We start from the raw sequence: 26286 nt of genomic DNA on the forward strand, positions 1-26286 counted from the left end.
TCCTACAACTGCAGTTTTCCCCCACTAAGAACCCACATTATAAAAAGTTGGGGGAAATTCTATACAGGTCAAACTACTCTGGTTCACAAATTCAGCAAAACTACAGAGAAGACAAATAAGAAGCAATTGTTATCCTGGATACAAAAAATAAGGTACACATAGAGAATTTTTAAAAGAGCACATATAATAAAACAGTGGATAAGACTGAAACCCACTACAACAGGCTTTTGCAGAGACATTCAAGACAGGTCATCAGTTCAAGCCAAACTCCTTGTAGAATAAGTCTCTTGGTAACTATTATTGCTTGGATGCAACTTACAGCACAGAAACCTTTTTTCCCTGCACTGTGAGGGTGTACCATATAAGGCAGTGCTGTGCGCACCACATTTCTTGCACCCTTTCTATATCTGCTACCCCATCAGACAACCATAGGGTAAGAGGGTTGAGATGGACTTTCAGTTAGGAACACTATGGTTTTTCTGACCAAAGCACATTTGTATTGTCATCGGTTGTGTTTGGTCGACACATCTATGGAGACTGCAAACACAGTGTAATTTTCCTCCAGTGTGTACACAGAGCTAGGCACAGCAGTGCTCCTATCATGATTGCAGCCTCCTGATATTTCTGCAGGGCAAACATGGTAATATTAACAATTAGTCAGTGACTCAGATAAAGTTCTCACAGTTATAAATTCCCCATCCAAATCACTGAGGTTGCATAGTGGTATAAAAACCTCTGACAGTAAGTTACAGCACTCTTCCATAACCCCAGGATACATGTTCCGACCTTCTCCCATGGCCAGCACTAACACTTACTAACTTGATCTCCTAGAAAGAAGGTTCACAGAGCTCAGCACTTCTTCAGGTTACTTTCTGGTTGGATCAGCTCTATGGAACAGTGTACTAGGGAAACGTGAGTACTGCTGCTGGTGCAAAAGAAGGGATAATCATGTATTACTGCATGTGGGAAGTAGAGAAAGATTGGTGTACAACCTGATATGGCATATGCTCTAAAGATTGATTAAAAGGGAAAGCTTTGGCCATCATGAGCCGAAGGGTAGTCACAGCCTTGGTCTGAAGTTCTCTGCAAAAATTCATAGAAAAAAATACATAACCAAGCTGTAACGAGAAGGAAGATCAGAGTTCTCCAGCAGGCATGTTATTTGGCAGATAGTGATAACCTCTGGGCAATTATAAAGCAAGAGCACCTGCCAGAAATAAACTGCTACACATAGGAGCACTCCTTCCAAACACCTATGATCAGCCCCTAAAAATTAAACGTAATTGAGTGATCTCTGACAACCCCTTCGTCTCAGGTGCTGCTTTCCCACAGGAGGTACCGGGGGGCAGGAGCCAGCTGGGAGGAGCTGTGCTGCTCAGAGGTTCCTGCTGCAAAGAAAACTGACCAGCAAGACTCTACAGGAGGCCGATCTCTCTCAGAATTCATCAGCAATTGACATTTCTGCTATGCCAGGCTCCAATACAACCCTTTTGTCTGCGAAGCTTTCACATGGCCCTAAAAACACCAGCTGCCCCAGAAGAAAACTGTGTGTTATTTTAGTGGTAGGCTTCTCTTCTCAGAGAAGCTTTTCATTTTTAAGATATATGTAAATTCATTTGGTACTCAAAATGTACCTCTCAACAGAAATGTTAACCAACAAGAGTAGAGAGTAATGAAAAACTTTAATACTGAGCTGCAATCTGTATTTACCAAAACACTCAGAGCTATTTAAAGAAAGGTTCAGGTGCAAGCAATTCCTCCCTTACACAGAACTGAGCCTAACTAGCATTTCAGAAGATTAGAAAACCTGCCCAAAACATTTCCAAGGCAGTCTCACAGTCAGAACAAGAGGAAATAAATAAGTTTCTCTAGACAAGAGGCCCATCTCCTAGCTGCAGATATTCTGGATGGTTCCCAGCAGTGTAAGGCAGAAAGTGCAAGGTTCAGCAGAGATGCTCTGGAGATGGGAAATCAACCAAGGTCAGTGCCAAACCACTGTGATGATGTTTTCCAAGTGCACCTACCTTAAGCCTTAACATAGCTTTCAATTTAAGCTGATCTACATTGGTTGTACATTATTATGAACAGCCAAAGTTGTTTATCCTGGGAAGATTCCCTAGCTAGCTTTGGCTCACTCAGACTCTTTTCTGAGCATAGGGACATGAAAACCAAGATTGATTGTCATATCTCAACAGCTATCAATAAGAAAACTATTGTATTACAGAATCTGTTCCAAATAGTTAAAACATTCCCTCTCAAAGCACTCGAGTTAAATTTCTCTCATAGGAGAAGTAAAAAATAGAAAAAAGAAGAAGAAACTCTGATGCGTTGTCAGATCAGACACCAACACAAGTTCAGATTTCACGTTTGCAGAGCCCCAGATCTAAACCCCAAGTAATGAACAAGCCTGGATCTCCATGCTTTGTTTTCTTTGAAATCAATGTCTTTCCTATCCTGTACATCTATTTAAGGTAACAGCTTAGGCATTTCCTAGCAGAGCAAGATGATACAGAAGCACAGCATCCCCAGGAGAGGCACCTGCTCAGAACAGCAACCTGCAGGACATGGGGGAACCAGGAAGGCAAAGGAGGCTGGCTAGAGAACCAGCAAAGTCTGACAGCTGGAGAGAAAACCACCAGTGCTGGAACTGCAGTGTATCAGAGGAGAACTGGGAGGCTTTGATAGGTGGCTGTTGCACCAGCCAGTAAGCAACACCCTCTTTTACCACTGAAAATGATGAAGGACACTCCTGTGGCCATGAGGAATACTCTGCTCAATACCTACTTTGAAAATCTCCCTTCTCCTCACCCCACCTCCTGTCTGTAACATCAGTAAAATGCCATGAAGGAAACCTGCCCAAGCATTTGTCATCCCAGTGCTGCCTGAAGCAGCTCTGAGCAGATTACGTATGCAGATGCAAAAGTGCCTGAAGTGAAATTCTGATTTTGTCACACTAATGACCCTATTCTCAAAGGGCCTTTCAGACCCTGCACACAGCTCTGGACATGTACAAAGAAATAGGAAAATTATTTCAGCCTACAGCCCCCAGAGTCCTTGTCCTTGGCCCAGACCGATGTAAATACTATCCAGAAGGATATCCAGGAGGTTGAGACTCTCATGCCTAGAAAGGCTGCTGAAGGGCCTACAGAAGCCCCATAAGAGCCCTTTTAGGACTCTGCAAAAAGGCTGACAACTACTGAGACTATTGACATGTAGCTCACATAAGGTATTTATTTCTTTTATCAGGTGAAGTAGATAAAGTTCTCTTAATCCTTGCAAACTGTTAAATATATATTTGTGTCAGTTTCTCCTTTTTCTGATACTTCAGATTACCATGGTTTGCTTTCCTCCTGTAGAAACTCTGTAGTGACAGCCTAGACAGTGTCACAGAAATTATGCAAGACCAGAGGAAGGTGACTCGAAATACCTAGAATACTGTCTATTTAGAGTGCCTGAGCTCAGACAGATCTGAAAATGGGAGGAAACATGTAGAACAGAAAAGGAGAACAGATTGTTTGGGCATCTTCAAAGAGGGAAATATTAGAGGGCCTCATCTAGGCTGCCCAACAGCTTAGGAAAAATATGAAGGGATTTGGAAAAGATTATCAGTATACATCATATACTTTATGACAATTCTTGGTTAAACCAATCTGCCAGACTTAACAGTCCCATTGCACTCCAAGTTCAAATTTTGTGGATGCTTCCTATTTAATAGAGATTTACCCAATTTCCAGCTTCAGAGCATACCCAGCTTTTGGGAGGGCTTAAACATGGAGACCAGGTGGCCTGAGCCTGTGTATCTTATCTAGGCTAGTTATCAATTGCTTGGCAAAGATCCAAACATACCATGATTCTGAGGCACGTTTGCCTTACCCTGTAACATCAGCAATCAAGGATGACCACAAAAAACACGCCAAGCATTTCCATTCAGCTGCTAAATCTGAACAATTTTGCTTATAGAAAGTCTGCCAGCTATAAAAATAACTTCATTCCAGGTGGTTAGTGGCAGGGTGGGGGAGTCAACAGGACATCAGTACTGCTGTCCACACAGAAACATCATGTTTTTGCCAAGAACATTTAAAAAAATCTGTATGACATATGAGGAACACCTACAATTTTCTGTGCATGACCCAACTGAAAATATTGCTTCAGCTGATCTGAATTATATCCTGCATTTGCAGATTTATTTCAAAGAGCATTTATAAATACAAGAAGAAAAACCTGAAGCGAGAGTCATAATTTCCACAGTCTTCCCTCTGTGAATAAAGAAAGGCTGTTACTTCTTTTGAAGACAGAAGAAATCACAGCGCTCATACCAAGAAGATGTGAAAGTTAGCATCCAGCTCAGGTCAGATCAGAACACGTGCTAAAGCTTGAGAAACTTTTCAAATGCTTGGCAGCACATTTCAACTTTTGTAAAGCCCAAGGTTTCCTAAAGCCATGGCAGTATCTGATCGCAGACACTCAAATGTCAAAGTTGCCACAAATGACAATACTGGGACAACTGTATAATATCTGGCTCTGATATCTCTTCCCTAATCACTCCAGTTATTCAGTATAACAATTAACAGTACAACAAAGTAGGAAGAGTACTGAGGATGGGCTGGTGTATTAAAAAGCAAAAAAAAAATAAAAATAAAAAAATCATGTTTAATTGTTGAAGTTTATGGGCTATCCCTTAAACTGTGACCAGAGCAAAGCTGCATGGTCTATACATTTGCTGATCAAACTTGGGTATAGGGACCTTCACGCAATATCCATTTTAGCAGTTTGAAGCTTTGAACTACATCTTGTAAGGTCCTCAACTGCCATTTTACAGGCTTAAATCGCAAGTTTGTACTAGGAGGCCCAGTTTAGCCAAGTAGATCTTTCCCCAGCCCACAGACTATCCCATCATATTCACACTGCACTGTATCAGAGCCTTTTCAAGGCCAGCTCACATGAGTATTGAGCTTCTCTGTGCAGCCAAATTAGGGTTGAACCATTGTACCTGATCTGCTTAAGATCACAGAGTTATAAAAGAATGTTTGCAGTTTACTATCTACATAATTTTACTACAAGGAAAATGATTTGATCTTACAATGTAAGCAAAGAAAACCTTCCACGGATCTTTCTCTGTTACCTTTACACATATCTTCGGAACAAAACAGAATATGAAGAAAAATGCATGCAAGATGGGGAAGAAACAGCAAGAGAAAATGACGCAGGAAGGTGAGAAAGATTAATGATTTTAAATGGTTAATTGATGGTTAATTTTTTTCTTTTCTGAACTGCTGATATTAATTACTGTTCACACTCATTGAAGCTGTGAACACTTTTACAAAATGCAAACATTCTCCTTCATACTTTAAATAAATTAGAATTTAATTCTCTGCCCAGAATTCTTGGATCACCCTGTGAAGCAAAGGTCTCAGTCATGACCTCCAGCACAACGTAGCCAAATTGAACTTACCATGTTGTGAAGCAGAGCTTCCAAAATTTTTGTCACATAAGCTTTAATAAAGACACAATAAATACCTCTCAGAACTCAAATAAAAGACAACCCTAGAGCATCCCATATGTCCAGTCTAAGGAAATTAATCTAGCATCCATTAACACTTCTACAGACACAATGTTTCTTCTTCAGACCATGGTGCCTTTGTGATGGTTATTGGAGAATGGGAATAAAGGTACCTTCACCTTGATGATTTATTTTCTTCCCAGTAGGTTCTGATATGACCTTCACCATTAACATGCCACAGTGACTCAGAACAGTGCATTACAATGTGCCCAATGTGCCGTGCTTTGTTCTTCTGAATGAATTTGGAGTTGTGTGTGCACACTTCAATCTCTTATTTTACATACAACTGGCTGTTTATGATAATAACAGCAATGGTGCAGCTTGAGCTAACAGCAGTTCCTTTTTTACAGTCCTGTATTAAGACCCTCCTGGAGCATGAATCACTCTAGCAGTTCATCATAACCAAAAGCACCATATCCCATGCTCCAGCCCTGCCCTCTCTTCTCCTTCCCAGTCATGTTAATGCACTCTTTCTCTTGCATCAAACTCTGATGTTCACCAGAGCCTTCACAGAGCTGATTCAGTTCATTAACCCAGGAGCAAACAATTCACTTTTTTGTCACATTAGTTTTCTTCCGGGCCAGTGAGTTGAATCCATTTTGCTTACGGCTGACAGGCACTAGACTTGCAGTAGGCAGCCAAGAGCAGGAAAGAGAAATAATGAAGATGGGGTGCAGAATATACACGATGCAGAAAGAGACATGACCAGCTGTAACATGCTACTCTACCTTCAGCAATCTGACTCTGACTGAAGAAGGTTTCTTAGCAGCTGAGGAGCAAAACCTCTCCTCCTTGAGCTTTCAGCAGCTGCCCACAGACCCTTACTGCAGACCATTAGGGACCCTGGCAACAAACAGAGAGACTCCGAACCTAATCTAATACCCCAGGGAAAGCCAGGGCAAAAAGAGCTGATGCACTTCTGACATCTGCCATTGCTGCAGAAATACATGCTGCAGGTTTCTGACTGTTTGCTAATGGATAACAGTTTTAAGTCATTTCATCACCTGCAACCAATCTGGGGGAAAAAAAAAAACAACAAAAAAACACAAAAGAAACACAGTTCTGCACAGACCAACGGAATTCATACCAGAAAGGCAGTTTGTTATATTGTTAATCCTAAATTCTTAATCCCTTTCCTACGCATACTACGGGTTGCTTGCCCCTCCTTGATCACTCCTGCTCCTTGCCAGTTTTCTACACAACTTCTTCCCATCTGCTGCTTCTTCATACACACAGACATAACCCTACAGCTCCTACAGCCTACTCATTTTATAAAGCCTCTAAAAGCATTCTTCTGCCATGCATGTTTACAAGAAATCAACTACTAATAAATGTATGAGAAGAAAAAAAAGCTAACACTTAAATATGTCTAGTACATTTAATATCACTCTTTCCCTCCTCCCCTGTTTGCTGCATGCCAAGGCATAAATTTAAGCTGCACTGGAGCTTAATTCCTTTGACTTGTTTGAAAATCTCATTTTAAGGTGCAATGCTTTACACCGGAGGTTCACCCCATTCCATCGAGTTTATTCACAAGAAAAATCACACATCATTAAACCCGACTCCATGTGAGCTGACACTCCCTTCCAACAATGAAAGCGATTTGTTACTTTTCCTCCAACAATAGCTATGAGGGAAATGTTCCTTTTCCACAGCTGTTTCTTGAAAACCTACCGGTCCACTACAATGTCTGACAGAGCTTTCAATAGAGTAGGTTGGACGTTTATTCATCATGAATTGATCCAAGCTCTTGATAACCTGATAAAAGATGCAGTTGACTGCTTTGTAAAACAGCCTGGATTTCAAAGGCAGTGGAAAGCAGTGGATAGCATAGTATTTAACCAGTCTTCTCAAAGGCAGACTTAATCTGCATAATTCATTTGCTCAGTGGTACTTATCTACACATTAGCCTTACACACAAAATCTAACCTCCACATGTAAGGTTTCAGTTTAAATTTTGGCTTCTCTTCTTACAGTGCTTTGCATCCCAAACAAATTGCCTGTAAAAGCCTAGCTAAAGCAAATAAATTCTATTAATATACAGCAGTTATATCTCGTGCAAGCAACTCCCTCGATACCTTTCTCTGCCACCACCACAGCATCCGTGATACCATCAGGCCTAGGTAGAGTTACCATCCATAGCAGAAGCCTTCTAAAAGCCACTCTTTCCACCTTTCAACTCTGCAATGAATTGAAGAACCACTGTTGTGCAGGGAAAATCCCTGCTGGAAAAGAAGGGGTCTGAAATTATTGAGGAGGAAAGCAGACAGGTCCCTCTAGGTGGTAAAACAGGTTATGGTTTCCTTCCAATAACAGTTACTGTAGCCTTTGATATTCTATCTACTTTATCAATTTCCCTTGCTTTCGTGGAGTAGCAGCTGTGATAACACAGAACCCATCTCCTGTGCTGCCCATCTCTGCATAGAGGGAAACCAGTCAGGACAGAGCAAACACTTGTTGGGAGCCTTCAGCTTGCTCAGCCAGGAGGCGAAAGACAAGTCAGCATCTGACCCAGGAGTCAGAGGTCACCCCTCTGGGGAGCCACCAAGCTGCTGGGTCCACTTGCAGTTAATCCCCAGTGAGTGCTTCTCCCTAAAGGATTTCTTTATTCTGTTAGCTGAAAAAAAATATAACAACAGAGTTAACAAGCCCAGTAAAAATCCATGACTCAGGCAAATCCTTAAGGATCAAGTGCTTTGGGGAGGGGAGGGGGTTGGAACATAAACTAATCCAAGAGTCCAAAACATCTTTTGCCAAAGCCTTTTAAAACACAAAAACTACACTAGGGTCTCCTCGTTAGTTGCGATTACAAGGAAGGCATTTCTTTCTTTCTTAACTAAGAATCTCTTCTCAACAACACAAACAATGGGTCCCATTGACGTGGTGCAGTGCTTTCTAATCCATCTGACCAGCTGGCTTTGTATATCCCTTATACATACTGCTGGAGGAGAAAGAAAGGCCTCTCTGGAGGAGCGCATCCATCTCCACGACGGAAATACCAGTTCTACTGCTGGATGGACTGCAGTTTCTTGGGGAACAGATACAAACTTCTCTTTAATAAAAACATTTATAGTACATGGTTTTGAGTATCAGCAGTGACTCACATAAGTTATAAATCATCCTTTCCCTTTTTTCCCCCAGAAAAAATAATTATAAATGTCTTACACATTAGTTCTGCCACCAGCTTTCAAGCCTCGAAATACCAGCCATAAGTTGGCATGATGAATCCACTCTAACACCAGTTAAATAAAAACACCAGTTTTTATTAAAATGAAAGTACCAGAGAGGTCACTAAAGTTCGGTAGACATCTCACAAATCAGCATGAGGACAAGGCAGGGCAGCACATACACAGCAGAAAGGAGCAGAGGTAACGGGAGCAGCCTGGATGACCTGGGAACTCCTTGCAATACCAGTTTGCAGTGCTTGTTCTCCTGAGTCACTTTTGCAGTCAGGTTGAGAAGAGGTGCACCCTCGGCTGCTGCCAAACCTTTTGGTGGTTTCCAACTTGAATCAGTGCTTATGCAACAAGTCAGGGCTGCAGAATGCAATTGCCAACCTCCACCCTGCTCTAGCCACGTGGCATAGTCCCTTTTCCCAGGGCACTGGCACCCACATTCACTCTTCCTTTCACACAGTGAACTTCATTTATTTATTAATATATTTATTAAGATCCTGTCATTTTAAGTAGCTGAACTATATCATAGGGCAATCCAACACACGCAGAAACCAGCACATGGTGATTGCCAGTACCACAGCAGCTGGAACCAACACAGGTGTGGGGACAGGATCTTCCCCTTTTCATAGCACCATGACTCTGCTTTGACCCAATCCACATTATGACACCACGCCCCAGGGAATATCCTTGTCTTCCTGTTCTTTAGTCCAAGATCCCTCTTTTCTCAAAGCAATGTCTCTAGAAAGTATTTTGGCTGTTGACTTTCCCATCCTATTATCCACACACATTCTCATCATTCTATTATTTCTTTTTTTCCAAACACCAACAACACATTATAGCAAGTATAGCAATTATAGCACATTATAGCAAGGACCCAACATAGCTCTTTTCACCAAACATTAATTCTCATAGGAAGAAAATTTAGAAGATGTTCTTGGATTCATACAGCACATTTAAAATCCAAAACTTCCACTGGAAGCTGGTACAGATGCCCGAACACACCTGTAGCAAATTAATTTGTAATTTCACACTGAGCCACAAAGTTTTCCCCAAATATGCTCTTCCCTCATAACCTCTATTCAGTTTTAATTGCCTGAATTTTTTATGGACTTTGCATACTTTTACATCATTTGCATCAAACAGCATAGTTGTTGTCTCACTTGCCATCTGATATCTCATTCTATTCCGCAGCTTGTGTCCTTCAAACCAAGCAAGTTATCTTCATTTTGCTTCACAACCTGGGAGCAGAAAATTCACCAAACCATTTTTCTCCTAGTAAAATCCTAGCCCTAATTTAAGGGATGCAGGTGTAAGCACTGCCTGGGGCAGCACCAGGAGGTGGCTGGGCCAGGTTACAGCAGGTGCAAGGATGAGACTCAGAGTCAACAGCTGTTTTTTTCAAGGGTAGCTGGAACTGCAGCTGTATTTTGGCCAACTTCTACAACATGATGCCTACATGGAAACACTTCTCAAGGTACACTGTCACTGAGCCCCCATCAGAACCATAAGCAGAGCAGAGGCTTCGATAGCACACGCTCAGCAGGGTTAATATGCAACTACAGCCATGACAAGCTCTGAAGACGCAAGTCAGAACTCCTGCTGCAAACTCTTTCCCCTCCCTTCACGTAAGAAACACTTCCATCTGCCTTCTGGTAAAAGATGTCTTCTTAAGCAATTCACATTCAGGTATTTGGGTTACATCTGTAAGGGCTTTCCTGCCTTAATAGTGTAACTAGTGTAGAAAGATTATTTTGAATGGTGTAAGATAATAAAATATTAAGTTCATGAAAAATTGACAACTTGTGGTAATTCTGTTCTGTGTTTTCAAAGATACATGTGTATCTACAATTAGAAAAAGAATTACAAGGATGACTCAGAACTAGTAAATCTAGAACTATTGAAGAACAGTTCAGTCATTGCTCTGATGTTTCCTAGTCTACTCAGAGTTGACGGCTCCAAGGATAAAGTCACTTAGTCTTGTGTAATACACAAGGGAAGCAACATGGGGAAGTACTGAGTGAGAAAGCCAAGGAAAAGATACACATCTACCAGAAGCAGTCTAGCAATTCTTTTCCTCCTAAGCCAGATTTCCCTCAAAGCTGTGAGTAAAAGGAACAGCAAGCTGGATACTCAAGAACTTCTAAACATAGCTGTGCTGCTTTATTTTTCATGTCTATCATTTGCTGGGGCTTTACACCTTGCTTCCAAACTCCCCACTGTGAAGCCCTCTGTCAAGTAAAACCTGTTTGCCCTTTGTGTGTGCGAGTGCCCTTAGACCCAAACCCAGCCAACAGTTTAGAGTAAACAGACCTACCCAGGGAGGAGATGGAATTTGAACAGCAAATCATGTGCGTCCCAAACAATTACTCCCTCTCCAGGTGAGGTAAAGCAGCAACATTTCTGGTGTCTAAGCAAATTTCTCTGCAACAGTAGGAAAGAAGGGAGATGGAGCTTTTTTCATCATGAACAAGGCAATGCCTTAGAGGGATTCATCAACAAAAAAATTTGCTTAGCTAACTAGTCTGCTCCTTTTGCTTGCCTACTGCTGATTTGTTCAGCTAATATTTTAAGAACAAGTGGTTATGTAGGTACATCCTGGAACCACCCTCTTAGCTCAGTGATCGTGTCTAAATTGTTCTGCTGAGTATCTTACACAAGACTTGCATAAGTAATGCATTCTGCTCCTGGTGAGCTTGGTTGCTCTAGCTAATGAGGAGCACCACATGGCGAACTTCCCGTACTGCAGAACGCCTCAAACACCAGTGCTTGACACAGGGCTCATCCTTCTTTAGCACAATGCTGACCTTTCAAAGAAGATTAAACCTAGGCAAGCAATTGAAAAGACTGAGCAAGCTGAGACCTGGCAACAAAGCCAAACACTAGCACAAAGGAATTACAGGGGGGATAGAAAAGGGTAGGAATAAGGAAGAGAGGTAATCACTCTCTATCTGAGAGCAGGAATCAGAGAGCCCTCAGCATGGAGGGGTGTGAGCACAGAACGTTAAGATCACCTCTCTCCATCTCCCCTTCTTACCACAACCTCCAGTTTAAGGAGTGCTCACACTGAGATCTGTAAACTATCCTGCTACATATGCATGCTGTAATTATACTGAGTAGTCCACTCATCTCTTGATCATTTGAAATGTAAATGATAAGTCACAGATAAAGGCTACTTACTTGTGGGTAGAGCATATCCCATGCAAGTCCTGCACATCCTGCTCCCCATGGGAAAACATTTCCCTTATACTTTGACGTAGAGTATTTCTCTGGAGACAGGACAGGGTGCTGGTGTCCAAGGCAGGTGAGCTGCAAAATCATTGTGGAGGGGTTATCAGTGCCAGCCTGTAAACCAGAAGAGAAACTTCAGAGAGATCTACTGAAACACTGAGTATTGCTCATGATTTCATTTTTTTTCTCTTTTCCCAAAGCCCAAGGGTTCAGGCTTTGTATGCACAGACGAGCAAGAAGATAACATGCACAAAATAAATAGCCCACATTTGTCACACACATGCTGTTATTCAGAAATGAGAAATTCTCACAAATTAAGACAGACACAAGATAGATACCAGTCAACAATGCTTTGATAATCTAATATGCGTGGTTTTCTGTATTAGACAGTAAGTAAAGTATTAGCTGAAAACATACACTAAAGCTATAACAAAAGATAGCTATTGGGACTAAAAGATAAAACAAACCAACAAAAAAAAACCACCAAACCAACACAAAACTAAGAGAGGTTGGGAAATACATTAATGAAGGTAGATGGTGCAACCATCATTTGCCTTCCTTGTCATTATGAGGTAGTCCCTATTACGTGATTACATGCTGTTTTAGCCTGGACTCCTGCCTCATTTGGTGCATAATTGCAACAAAAATGAAGGTAAATGTTTTAATGCTAAATGTTTTGGAAGCTTCATCTAGTAGTCACTACAGCTTTGCTTATGAGACATGTGGCATATGTTTCTGCCTACACCGAAACACAGCTAAAGCTAAAAAGCATATGTTAAGCACCAATAATTTTATTCAGTGCGATCAGTCTGGTTATATAATTTCAATCTAGCTTGCGTGATGAGCGAACTTTGGATTCCCAATCAGCTTTGTTGTTGGCAGGCATTACGCTCTGTTGTGACCTGTTTTTAACCACACCTACAATCACAGTGAGCTAAAGGTAACTCCTGAGATTGTCTTTTATCTTCAATCGCTTCCTGTTCACACTTCATTCTGCCAACACCTCCTGTCAGGATTATTGCTGTTTATTTCCCATGAATATCTAAGAATATCATTCATCCTGGCAGTAAATGTTTCCATGCAGTAAGGCATGCTACAGAAGTGACCTGCAGTATTTCCTAAAAGGTTACTTGACTGACATCGTATTTGGGAAAGTAAACAGGAAGACCTACATTGTCTGTCATAAAAAGCAACAATATTAGGCTGGCAGAAATCACCAAAGCAGTTATGCCAGTGTAGTTCTCTAGAAATGAAAGTCAAACACTGATTAAATCTAGCAGCACTGGTATTATGGGTCTGATCTTGAAAGTTCTTAGTCATATTGAATTGTTTCCTCTTACAAATACTCATATGAGCCACAGTTGCAGATTTAAGATAAAATGTGCTGGTTGTTAATGACGCAGATCCAAGATGTCTAAGAGATGCTGGTTTTATTGAGTTTATGGGCCCTGTCTGCACAGCACAACAATGGAGTCTTGCCATAGCCTCTTAGAAGTTAACATTGCCCTTCAACAGCTACACCTAATAATGCCTAACCAGTCAGCCTACTTTAAAGACAGAGCTGAGGAGCCCAGTAACTAAATACACTCTCATGAGGACCTGCAGATGTCAGCAGTTGTAAGTCCCATCCTCCCTGCTATGCCACATCCCACAGTGCTAACCAACACAACTGACGGAAATCACTTTCTACAATTTCTATGGGAGGCCATGTGGCAAACCCGTATCACGGTACTTATCTGAAAACAAACTCCTTTCTACTGCAGATACAAGTGATAAATAAATAAAGGCACATTAAATGTACCTGTCAGAATGTCAGTCCAGTATAAAGACAAAATATCAATTTATTGCACTAGTTATTAATCACCTGTGGAACACATTGCTACAGGATACTTCAGAAATCAGGACCAAACTGGTTCAAAAGCAATTGTACAAAACTATATGAGTGATCCATCAAGGGCTACAAACCACCCTTGGCTCAGCAACGTAAGAGACAACTGACAACTGGGCAAACACACAAAAAATTCATCACTGTATGTCTACCTGCTCTTTTAGTTTGTTCCTAACCACTGACGGAGGCAGAATAACAGGAACTGGTCTTGCATTTATACTACTGCACTCTCCCTCAGTTAGCTTTCTATTTGAAGCTCAGCTTTCCACTATTCTTCACATCACGTCTGTGTGTTCTAGGGTAGGTACAGCTGTGACAGTCTCAACTATCAACCTCTAAAAAGGACTGGAAACAAAGAGCAGCAAAAATGATGGACATTGAATGCAATAACACTTGCGAGTCTTCATGTTCCATACCACTTGTCATATATTTTGGCCTCACAGAGTCTAACCACTGAGAATTATTCTGCATCTTCCATTTCATATACTGTGTCTCTCTCATTCTCTCAAGCCACAGACTCACCTTGGATAAGACTCCTCTGCTATCCAGGGTGAAAAAAGTCACACTTAGTCTTACAACAGTCATCACCACTTCCCTGTGTTGTTCTTTTTTTCCCTCTTCTATTGAAAAACATGCTGCTTTATGTTTGTTGTTAGACGAACTGTCATTCACTGCTGCTTGGAGCTTCCCATACTGTTGTTAAATACTTTCATATCTAAAGACTTCTCTGCCTGAGTCAACTGAAAACTGCTGAAAATGTCAAGTGTTTAAAAACTAACTACTGCCAGAAACAGTCACACTACTTTCAGACCATCTTACTTCAGGCAGGACCCCTTGAATGCAGAAAGTAAAGCATGTTTGAAATCTCCATCTAGACAGTCTCCTCCTCAGCCTTTGATAACACCAGTTTCTGCATAACTCAATAGTCAATTGAAACTATACCTTTAAGAAACTTTCAAAGGGCTAGTCTTCTCCCCGTAACATTTATATACATACTAACTATATTCTGTTTTCTCCCTCAAAAGCATACTTGGCATTTACTTTCTCAGTGATTACTTTCTCCATGCACAATTACATTATATACACTGCTACATGCATTTGATTCAGAGGTCCACTTGTTGGCCTTGCAGACCAGGAGAAAGATTCATGGAAAAGAAGGATCTTGTCCCTGTCTGAGCAGGGAGTTGGACCAGGTGACCCCCAGAGGCCCCTTCCAACCTCAAACATGCTTTGATTCTGTGAAGGTGTTTGGTTGCTTGTATGAACAAGAGTGAATGACAGATATACAAACAGGTCATAACCTCTAAAATTCTTGCATGTACAATATAATTTATAGATATTACTAAAATCATTTCACAAATATAACCACTCATGGACAGAAAACAATGTTGGTTAGAAGAATCAAAGTAATATTACACCCTACTTAAAAGGAAAATAAAATATTTCCAGTATTAGCATGCTGGGAGACCTAATTGAAGTACTAGGCTAGAACCTGGGCCTCTGATCCATCCAGTTCACTTTGCACAGTCAAGACAGCAAAGCAAATTTCACCAAATCAAAAAACCCTGAAACTGCTAAGCATAGCAGAAAACATTTGAGAATTATCTTCCACATACTTTTTGATCAACAGCTATGGGTGAGATTACAGCTGTTATAGGTATGTGTTTATTTTATTCATGATAAAAACGAAAACCAGAACACCTTATGTTCCTTCCACTTTTATATTTCACTTTGACTTTCCATTTATGTAAGAAATAAGAAGAGCCATATGAAACGATGAAAAAAAAGCCCTGTTGAATTTCATGAATGGATTCACCACAAACCTCAGGGACCCTCAGGTTCCACTTGACCCAATTTAATATCTCTTCTGTGCTTAGTACTATTGATCGTTCTACCTCTTCATCTATAAATTAGGATGACTGTCCTCATGGATTAGTGGCCAAGCATGCTTAGCCTCTCCTTTTTAAGTAAAATCTCAGGTAGCAGTTATGAGGCAAATTCATGATTGTAAATAAAACAGTATTGTTTTTAATAGCAAGTCTAAACACTGTCTAAAGATAGCACATTCCCTATTCACTTTTATTTTCACATATCACACGGGTGACATGTTGGCATTCTCTTTATCATTATAATATGAATCTCCTCAATCTTCCAGATTGCTGCTGAAGGAAACAGCTACCTACAGACCAAGTACAGAGACCGAGATGGATCACATTACAGAATTGCATTTAAATACTGTTAGCAATAATACTGTCAGCTTTTGCCAGGCTGATAGGTCCAGTATGTTAGTAGACTCATTTGACCTTGAAAGTATACTGCTTACCTTGCCTCTTGTCAGGGGAGCTTGAAAACCTGAATTGTTTAATGGTTTCTTTTAAGTGATGTCACCAAGGTAAATAAATACTTTATTCAAACACGCCCTTGAAACAGAACAAAATTAATCTTCTCCTTTGGGACACTTGATTCTTTAGATCTTCCTTTCAGGCAGGGTAGCTCTTACTTTCTCTCCCAAGGTTACACAGCAATGTTACAAAGCAACCCAAACCAGTGGCAACATTGCCAAGAATGTTTTGTCTAGCTTTGGGTGAACCCTTCTGGCAAGCTTTTATATGCTCTGGAAAAAAATATATGCTGTTATAACTTTGTAGCTGCTGTAGTCTGCAGCAGTCCTGCCTGAATCTCGTCCAGAACAGTTCACCAGAAGTCAGTGCTAGAACAAGCACTCCATAGCCGTTAGCTATTGTATCATAATATCATTTCCCAGCACAGTATCTTATCACTGATCATCTGGGGAAGTGGGACAGAGTTTCTTGTTAATGTGCCAGAAGGAGCCTAGTAGGGCAAGTTCCATCTGAAATGCATGGAGATAAAAGCTGTGTCGCCTTTCACATTTTTATTTTTACTGAAAAGTAAAGCAATCATTGCTAGCTTTGCAATAAGATCCTCAGGGTTATCCACAAAACCAGAGAACCCCAAGTAAGTAAATGCTCTACTAAGTAAATAAAACAAAAACCAGTAACAAATGTATTGTTTTCTCTTGCTTCTAACACAATACATGCCACTAAGCCCCTAAACCCAATATTGAATGTATTTAATTGTGATCATGCTGAACACAAGATTACCAGAGCCAGAAAATATCTTGGACTTTAATCAACAATTGTTTTCCATTTTGAAAACTTCACAATGAACATGGCTGGAGACTTGGCTTCTACTCCCTGAATGAAACCCAACATCGGCTCTGGGTCCCCAGAGTCCCAAAACTGAAGTGACCCAGAGGCTGCAAAGGTCAGTGCAACCAAGAACCAATGCTAAATTTACTATTTTTGCTATCTTAATGCCCAAAGCCTTCAGTCTTGAGCCAGAGCTCCCACTGCATTAAGCAGCATGCAGACAATCTTGAAAAAGAAGTCCCTATACCAAAGACCTTACAGTACAATTTTTAGCAGGCTCCGTCAGCTACGCAAAACAAGTGAGGGGGCTGGAGGGAGACCTAGTAACCCAAAAGCAAGCACACAGTGGCACAATGAGCATTAGTCATGGCTTACCACCAGCTAATCTCAAAACAGTATTTTCCAGTAACAGTTCTTACTTTTACCAACAAACGACATAACAGAGCATTTCTTTTTTCTCTCTGGACTCTCAGTACAGAACCACCTACAGACAGAAAACCCCTCTTTTTTTCTTTTTCTTTTTTTTGCTAACACCATATCATTTTACTGCATCTTGTACACTGTGGGAGAAGAAAAAAAAAGAACAGCATCAGCAAAAAAAAGTAAACCATAGCGAGCCAATCAATTAGATGCAGGCTGACCTTTCTTTTTATAGAGAAAGGGATTTTTCTCCCCTAAGAAACTCCAAAACTTAGTCTTATAAGGAGGTCCTTTATGCAATAGCTTCATTTAAGAGGGAAAACTCACAGTTCTCAAAAACACATTGCTTTCTCCTCCCACATACTTTGTTCTGAGTCTGCTGCTAAATGTGCATTTGCTAAACCAGCTTCTATTAATAAGATTATGGTGCTTTGTACTATAGCTGTGAGTCAATGGGTGATCTTCTGTACAATATTTATTTGTGGAGGGTCCTAAGATCACATGCTTGTGCTCTCAGGTGTCCTGCTCAACCAGAAGGGCAAGCACTGATGTTGGCACAAGGTATAGCTTGGCTCCAGAGCTTGGGAACAATGGATGTTTTCCTTCAGTGGGAAGTGAACTTGGGAACTCCATTTTCCTCTACCAAATATTACTGTGCATTGCCAGGCGGCACAACTCCTATGTGCTCCAGGTCTATAACTTCTTGTTTTCACCTTGTGCTATGAACTGTAGAAAGGGATTGTCCTTTAGCCCCTGCAGCACAGGGGTGGCTTGGTTCAGACCCCTGGAGTTCTCAAATCCTGAACAATACCTCAAGTCTACAAAAGGTGAGTCTGGAACCACCCTGCAACATAACATTACCGCAATACACAAGAGCTTACATGCTATATTAAATTAGGAAGTGCTCCATTTGTCCCTAAGCTGCGCAATGCTAGGTAAGCCAAGCACAGTAAGTAGATTCATGTGCTCTAAGAGCACACTGTCTAAGATGATACAAACCCTTTTTCTGCTCAGGTTAAGGCATTATTTATGAATTAAGTATATATTCCCCTGTGATCACAGCGCAAGAAAAACAGTAATTCCCTCCTTGACATGATACTATAGCTCTCCAAGCTTCCCCATTATAGTGGGTCAGGCTAAATTCCCCATTTGTCCTGCCCTTACAGTTCCCAACAAATGAGTCCTAGAATGACAGAACACTATTTTGTTGAACTAGCTGCTTTTGGCTTTCTTCTTATTCCTCCCCTATAACACAGCGGCTTTTATCTTGGGGCTGTCTCTTCCTGGGCATGCCTCCAGCTAGTTTTAGTGCCTGCTGCACATTAGCACTGTCTACGCAATATCATCATTGCTTTAAAAATGTACCAAATGCAGGAAAACAGTTTCTCCCTCTCTCTCACCCTCCTCCCCACCCCTCCTTTTCAATAAGAATTTTTTCCATGTGGTTAGAGAAATAACATCTGGAATTAGTGAAGGCTGCCAAAAGGAGAGAATGAAAACAATGAGTTGAGTCACACTTGAACCTGCCAACTTCATTTAATTTAGACCTTCTTGGGTCAGTTTGAAAAGAAAAAAAAAAAAAAAAAAGAAAATGTTTTAGTTTTCTTTTTATAATTCAACTATTTTTTTTTCCTTCAGTCTACTGATGTAAGTTGCAGAGTCAGTCAAGACAGCACCACTGTGCAGGCATTCATCCTTCCAGCACTCTGGTATTAATCCATCTGTAATTAATCTGTACATATGCAACGGCATATCCAGGTGTCATTTTCTGAACAGAGTCCCACTGAGCTAGTGAAATTTCTCCCAGGTATGGAGTTGTATGGGACCTTTTAATTCCATCTCACAACGCAGTGCAGAACAATCTGGAAACTTCCTAAATGTGCCTTCCTTTTCCTTACCAGTGAACACATCTGCTTAGCAAGCACTGAGGAAGTGAAGCCCAATATATTCTGGCAACATTTAAAATTGGTAAGCTGTCACAGTATAATCCCCTTTTCTCAGTAAAAAATCAGCTCTCATATATTGCCCCAATCTTGATAAAAGGCACTACCCTTTTCTTTTTTGGGGGCACCTCAGAACAAAAAAAGACATGGAGGTACTGGAGCAGGTCCAGAGTATGGCAGTGAGGCTTGTGAAAGTCTTGGAAAATTAACCCTGTGAGGAGAAGCTGAGAGAGCTGGGGCTGTTTAGTCTGGGGAAAAGGAAGCTGAAAGGAGACCTTATTGCTCTCTTTCAGTATCTGAAAGGTGCTTACAGTGATAGCGGGGCAGGTCTTCTCACTGGTGACAGGACGAGGGGAAATGGCCTGAAGTTGCACCAAGGTAAGTTTAGGTTGGACGTCAGGAAACACTTCTTTACAGAAAGGGTAGTCAAACACTGGAATAGGCTCCCCCGGGAGGTGGTCGAGTCACCATCCCTGGATGTGTTTAAGAGCTGTTTGGATGTGGTGCTCAGAGATATGATTTAGCAGAGGGTCGTTAGGGCACTATGGTTAGGCTGCAGTTGGACATGATGATCTTTGAGGTCTTTTCCAACCTGAGTAACTCTATGATTCTATGAAAGGCCTTAAGCATTTCCATGTTCACCTTGAGCAGTTAGGCTATACTACAGCCAGCTGTTATGCCCAATGAAGCAGACAATTACAGTGCAATACAGATAGAGAGAGAGGCATAACTTTTAATGAAATAGGAAACTCAGACAATATAAACTACTACCAAGACATTCCATGAAGAAGTCGAAAATAGGAACCAAGTCAGGCAGCCTGAGCAGTTTTCCATAGGATTTATGAGCAAATTTATGTGTCAGATGAAGGAAGAAAAGGGTAAAGTCAGAGACTGCATGCTGTCTGCTTGGGCCTTGCATGTATAAGAGCTGATCAGAAAAGCATGGTAATCAATTTGCAACACAGGGGGAAGGATGTGCAATTTGCAGCAACACTTTGGAGAAACATCAGAGAGCGACCTATAGAGAACAGACATGTAGAAAGAAGGCCTCACCTGGATGTTCTGCAATGCGGTGCAGAACAATCTTGGCCTCACCTGGAGAACTGCATCCAGACACGGAGTCCTCAGTACAGCAGAGACAAGAAACTGTGTTGAGTGCACCCAGAGGAGCGCCACAGAAATGATCCAAGGGATGGAACACCTTTATGAGGATCAGGCTGAAAGAGCTGGAGCTCGTCAGCCTGAAGAAGGGAAGGCTCCAAAGTGACCTGATAGTATCTGAAATATCTAAAAGGGAACTACCTTTAGTGTCCTGTGCAATCTGGTTGAGCTGTGGATGTCCCTGTTTGTTTTTAAGGGAGTTGGACTAGATGACCTCTAAAGGTCCCTTCTAACTCTTAAGATTTCTATGATTCTATGATTCATTATAGTTTCTCCTTAGAGAAACCATTCAAAAGGTCTTAAAATCTCCCAAAGTTTGCATGGTTTATATCTGTACCAAGGAGATGCAATTATGATCACTCCAGTATCAGCTGGCAGTGGAGAAAAGGTGATGCAGAGATGAAACGATCTAACTGCAAGAGATACTACACTCTCCTTAAAAGGGTAACTATAAGCTTCTTCACAATTCTACAAGAGTACTTCTACCAGAGTTTCAGAAGGTCCTTAGACACAGCCATACTAGTATTTATCCTAACGTCACCTGTCTGACACCGCCTTACTACCATCATTACCATTACCCTCAGGAGGAGCACATGATGCTTACAACAGCTTTCATAACAGTGTTCCAGTGCGATAATTGCACGACGGCTTCAGCAGCTCATTACTGGCTTAGGTATCAGCTCCCCTCTCCTTGTGTCACAAAAGCTGTCATTTCATCAGTCTACAACAAACTGCTTTCTGCACAGCTATCATAGCTCCTTTCCCTCAGCACAAAGCCACTGGAAATTCTTATCGAGCTTGCCCACTCCATTGTTCCACACTATCACACGTTATCAAAGGAGACACTTCACATGTAGCACATGTGGACTTTTTTTTTCTTTTCACTAAGTCTCTTGGCAATTGTTCCAGTAGCTCTCCTTGCCTCATAGGCTTAGAACAATCTTCCCAAGATGGCTGAGCAGAAAGAGATGTATTAATGCAACTTACACACGTGGATAGACCTTTGTTCCAGGATAAGACTCACTGCTGAGTTTAAAAGTCTTCATAAATTGTAAGCTGAAATAACCCTAGCTCATTTAATACCAAAACAGGAGCGTCTACTAGATGTGGCTACGCTGATTTAATTTCACTGTTTCAAATTAACTCCTTATCTTATACAAAGAGCTTTCCCATTTAGGCAAAGTGTTGGCCTGCTAAATGGTAGTTAACCACCCACTATTTTGTACTTATTAACTTGCTGTCATTTAACAGAAAATGTTTAGGCAAACCACGAGAGAGATCAAAATTCTGATCCTCATATCAAAAAGAAAAGGGCTTCAGGCATTAGATTGTGAAATATGATTTCCCAGGATAGATTAAATTCTGGTTTAATGCTCTTTTTGATATCACAGAAAGTCAAACCTCATTTCATAAGAGGGCACTTCAACATGCTTTGCATATAGCATGCTTTCCCTTGATAAAAGAGTCTTAGCCACAGCAAACTTGGAATTTGATCTGAACAGCTGGAGCAACCAGCAATAGGAGTGGAAGAGAGCAAAATCCACAATCCACACTGTGAACCTGATCTCACAGGAGTTCCTTAGATAGCTTTACAGAAAATAAATAAATCTAAGACCAAAGGGGGATGCAGAAAGCACCACAGATTTGAACTGTGGTGCAGGACAAACAGACTGCAGATGCAGAGACTGTCTCATATGGCAACACCAAGCATAGCACACAACACACACGTGTACCTTCACTTTGACTTTCTCCTATGTAAGCCACGGCAGAATGACAGGGAGAAGCATGCATTTAGGACTAAGAGGGTGCTGAGATTTGAACTTTCTCACATGGTGTCTGTTGATCTAACTACAGAACAGTTGAGAAAACCTTATGATCTAGCCCTACAACATGCCTGCTGTGCTTCAGAGCCCCTAATAGCAGCACAGTTTCAGAGGGAAGTTCCCTTCTTTCCTCATGGTCTTGCCCAATTCCCTACTACACTCCCTTATCTTTTGCATACCTTAACGAGAACTGGTGACTTAAAACACGAAAGCACAATTGTTTTCAAGAAAACCTACCATGATTGACGGCATTACAGGAAACCAGCAGGCTACACATCCTCAGGCTGAACAGAGTAGAGACACTTGCAATGAAATGGAAGGAGCACCTTGCCAATCTGAAGATGGGAAATTGACCACAAGAGACACTACCTACCACTCTCATACTGTCCACTTTTCCTGCTTAGGTACCTAATTCTCCAGAAGCAGATGGTCTCTGCAACTAATAGATGATATTCTGGATTCAACAGAGTAAGATTTCATCCCACCATTCTACAGCAAAGGCCTACTTTACCATTGGCGTTTACTACTTCCATTGTGCCACATTCTGGGCTTACTCCCTTTTATACACAGTTGCCAAACGTGCAGGCAGATGTGGCTACATGCTGTACATTATGCTCCCTTTAGGCCATCCTCCTCTGATTGCAGCTGGTGAGTAGCATCATTTCTGAACACCGTGGGCAGACAAGAAAAGGGTGACATAGTCAAGAGCCTTTAACCATTCTCCAATTTGCCTCAAGTCCCAGCATCCTCTTTGCTATGCAATGCCACACTTCATCTGTGAAGATTAGTGAGATGTTGCTGGCAAAAAAGCAGTTAGGGGCTGTCATGCAAATATCTGCTATTCTTTTTTGGAAAACTTTACCATCAAGCAATTCAATCTCAATCTAATGTGATGAGTGTGGCTGAATATTTTTTGTTCTGCTTCCAGACAGTATACTCCCAGCAGACAAAAGTGAATACTCAGGACAATCTTAACAACAGGCCAGGACTCATATAGGAAGATTTCCACAGCAGAGAAATTAGAAAAATAAGTGATAATGCCAGGGCATGACATGGCCAGAGTCTAGTTATAGTCTACTGCACAGCACTACAGAACAGGACCACATATAACGTGTAGCCACGTTTAGTGTCAATTGATTCATTAATTAGCAAAAGATTCTTGTATCTTGTAAATCAGTTTTATAAAAAATGCAAGTAAGGGATTATGTACAGTTAATTCATGTCAATTGTTATTTAATGAATTTTATGTTTTATAACTGATTAAGACTCTTTCATATTAATTATTGCAAAATAAATCACAGTACTCATCTCCAGAGTTTTCTTCTTCTTCCTCCACCCTCCCACACAGTAGACTCTTTGTAAATTGTGATTACCTTTTAGGTGTTGAGGTGTGATATTTTTTAATATATTTTTTTTTAAGATAAATGTACGTATTGTCAGAAAGTTACTTATATTTAGGCACCATTCTCTTGCCTCTTCCCATGTTCCATGCTTTCCCATCACCCTTCCACAAGACAACTTATCCTCTCAAACTTGGGGCAGGTGGTAGGGGAGAGTAGAAGGGCTATTTATGAACTTCTGTCAGATTCACTATTTTCTGTAAGTCTGTGTTTAGTCTGAAGAGATACATTAGCCAGTCTAAATATGCGTCTCCCTCTCTTCCTTTTAGCAGTATCCACTACTGAAAAATGAGAGCATTTTCCAGGGCACAATCACTATCGCCAATTAGAAAAGAACCACACTCATCAACTGAGTAAGCTCCTCTGATGTAAGCTGTACTGATCTAGGAAATCACAGCCTACACAGAGGTCACGTTAGCAGAGCTACATTAGCAACCCAAGCTCTGATGCACAGAGAAAAAGTATACTTAGCTACAGCAATCATTTTGGGGTTTAAAATGTTTTGTTTCCATGCATTATATATGCCAAGTCTTTCATTCTCCAAACTTAAATTACTGAAAAATCAAATTTTTGTGGAATATACAATAGTGGGCAACAATACTTACTATTTTGTGGATAAACCTTCAATCTTTACAAAGAAAAATAAAAAATAAAAAGCCACAAAACACAACATTTTTTTCTGTATAAACAGGAGTGGCTTTGGCATAATCTTACTATGTTCCTTTCTAAAATAATGACATAATAGAATATAGCACCCTAAATAAATGATTCACCTTTGCAATTTCCCTTAGCACAATGTACTGTTATTACAAATCTCTAGCTCACCTCTTTCCTTCTGTGGCAAATAAGTGGATTTTATTTTGGAATTTCATGCTTATTTATGGTTTATTTCATAAAATATCTAAGGTCACATTGCAATACATTCCAAAGACTCTGGCAATGAAGAAAATGAAATAGAACAATGAAACAAAAAAACTGGGGGGAATGCAGAGCTCCAAACCACTGCCATTTAAGTTATTCCTTTGAATAACTGATTTACTATACACATTCCCCAAACATATAAGCTATTAAGAAAAGTTTAAACATTAATGTATCTTTGAGCTTATGACTAAGGTAGAAGAGTTGGAGAAATGATGTCCTAATTCTCTACTTTACTTGTTCTTCAGATTATTGTTTTTTTTTTTTTTCTTTTATGCCCAATTACTCTGTTGAACACAGTGACTCTTACTTGGAAAATAAACATGAGGAAAAAATTAGGCCTCTTCAGCAATAAACAGTGAATAGGCATAAAGTGCACTTGCTCTGTTTATATATGGCTTTCTGAGCGCATTAGTGAAGGACATCAAATTACAGGAGGACCTAAAAAACCCAGCAACTACTTAATAAAGAGTTAAGTGAAACACTGGAACAAACCACAAAGCTTTTAGTTCAGTTTTTGTGCACAATAGCTATTCAGAGACAGTAATAATGCAATGTGAGATTTAAAAAAGGTTTGAAAAACATTCCTGCTTCTACTTAATTTAATGTAAGAATTCTTTTAAAACAGTTTGCAGTTTTCACAAGACTTTGGCACTATTGCTTGTCCAGGCCATCACACAAAAGATGTGTTCCTGAACATAAACTGCAGCTTGGTTACCCTGCTTCAGTACTTCTCACGTCACTGCAGGAGTTTCTTAAAACCTTCCATCCGGAGGATGAGGTGAACCATTCAGCTCTTCATTTGGGAAATGGGGGAGTGGGTGCGGGGCTGTTTCTAAACAAATACATCTCTGGTCATTGTGGTTAAAGCAAATAATTGAAAAGCATGAGCACCTCCACAAACCTCAAAAATAAGGGAAAAAATAGCAGGGGGAAAAAAGTCCTCTTTCTTTTTGATTATTTGGGTAGGTTTGACAATATGAGTTCATAGGGAAAATAAGTACAATAAGTATGAGAACTATGAGCAACCTGAGAGAATTTTCCATGTATATAACACAGTTATAAACCAGAATCCTTAAAGCCTCATGAAATGAAGCAAACTGTATCTCACCTCACAGCCTGGAGTGCCACAATAGGCAGTGGCATTCTATATCAGCCTGGTGCTTCTTCATAATCCAACATTTTCCATTCTTTTTCTTAATTCTTTTCATTCTCTCCAGAAGATGGTTCAGCTATAAAACACTAAAACAAAAGAACTCTATAAATAGGCTTTTGCTTTTAAGGCTGTACATGGGCACATGTTGAATAAATACTCCAACTTGCAATTGTTTTTTCTCCATCAATCAGTATGCCATTTTCATTTACCTGTAGTAAAGAAAGTGCTGTATTCAGATTGGAGAGATTTCTGTATCAAGTCCCTTCTTGTTTTAGACAGACAACATTCTACTGTTGCATCTTAGACAATTATAAAGCTTTTTCCCAAGATATTCAAAATAATTCAGCAATTATCTCTATTTCACAGTTAGCGTTGTGTAATTGCTAGTGATAGGTAACTCCACATCATCAGGAGTGGCAACATACAGAGATATCAGCCCATGA

The 26286-nt window shown here is 40.6% G+C and overlaps 1 long non-coding RNA gene across 3 annotated transcripts in view; it reads right to left on the bottom strand.

The window, feature by feature from the left end:
• The window catches only part of LOC107311182, a 269152-nt gene extending 243227 nt beyond the window's left edge, over positions 1 to 25925 (bottom strand). For all 3 annotated transcript variants that reach the window (XR_004306536.1, XR_004306539.1, XR_001553911.2), the window contains exons 1-3: positions 25799 to 25925; positions 11914 to 12078; positions 11051 to 11157 (exon numbers count right to left, since the gene is read on the bottom strand). This is a non-coding gene — a long non-coding RNA (uncharacterized LOC107311182). The remainder of the gene's footprint in view (positions 1 to 11050; positions 11158 to 11913; positions 12079 to 25798) is intronic.
• Between the last annotated feature and the right edge of the window lie 361 nt (positions 25926 to 26286).

The sequence above is a fragment of the Coturnix japonica genome, chromosome 3 (genome assembly GCF_001577835.2).
Source record: "Coturnix japonica isolate 7356 chromosome 3, Coturnix japonica 2.1, whole genome shotgun sequence".
In the NCBI taxonomy this organism is placed as follows: domain Eukaryota; kingdom Metazoa; phylum Chordata; class Aves; order Galliformes; family Phasianidae; genus Coturnix; species Coturnix japonica.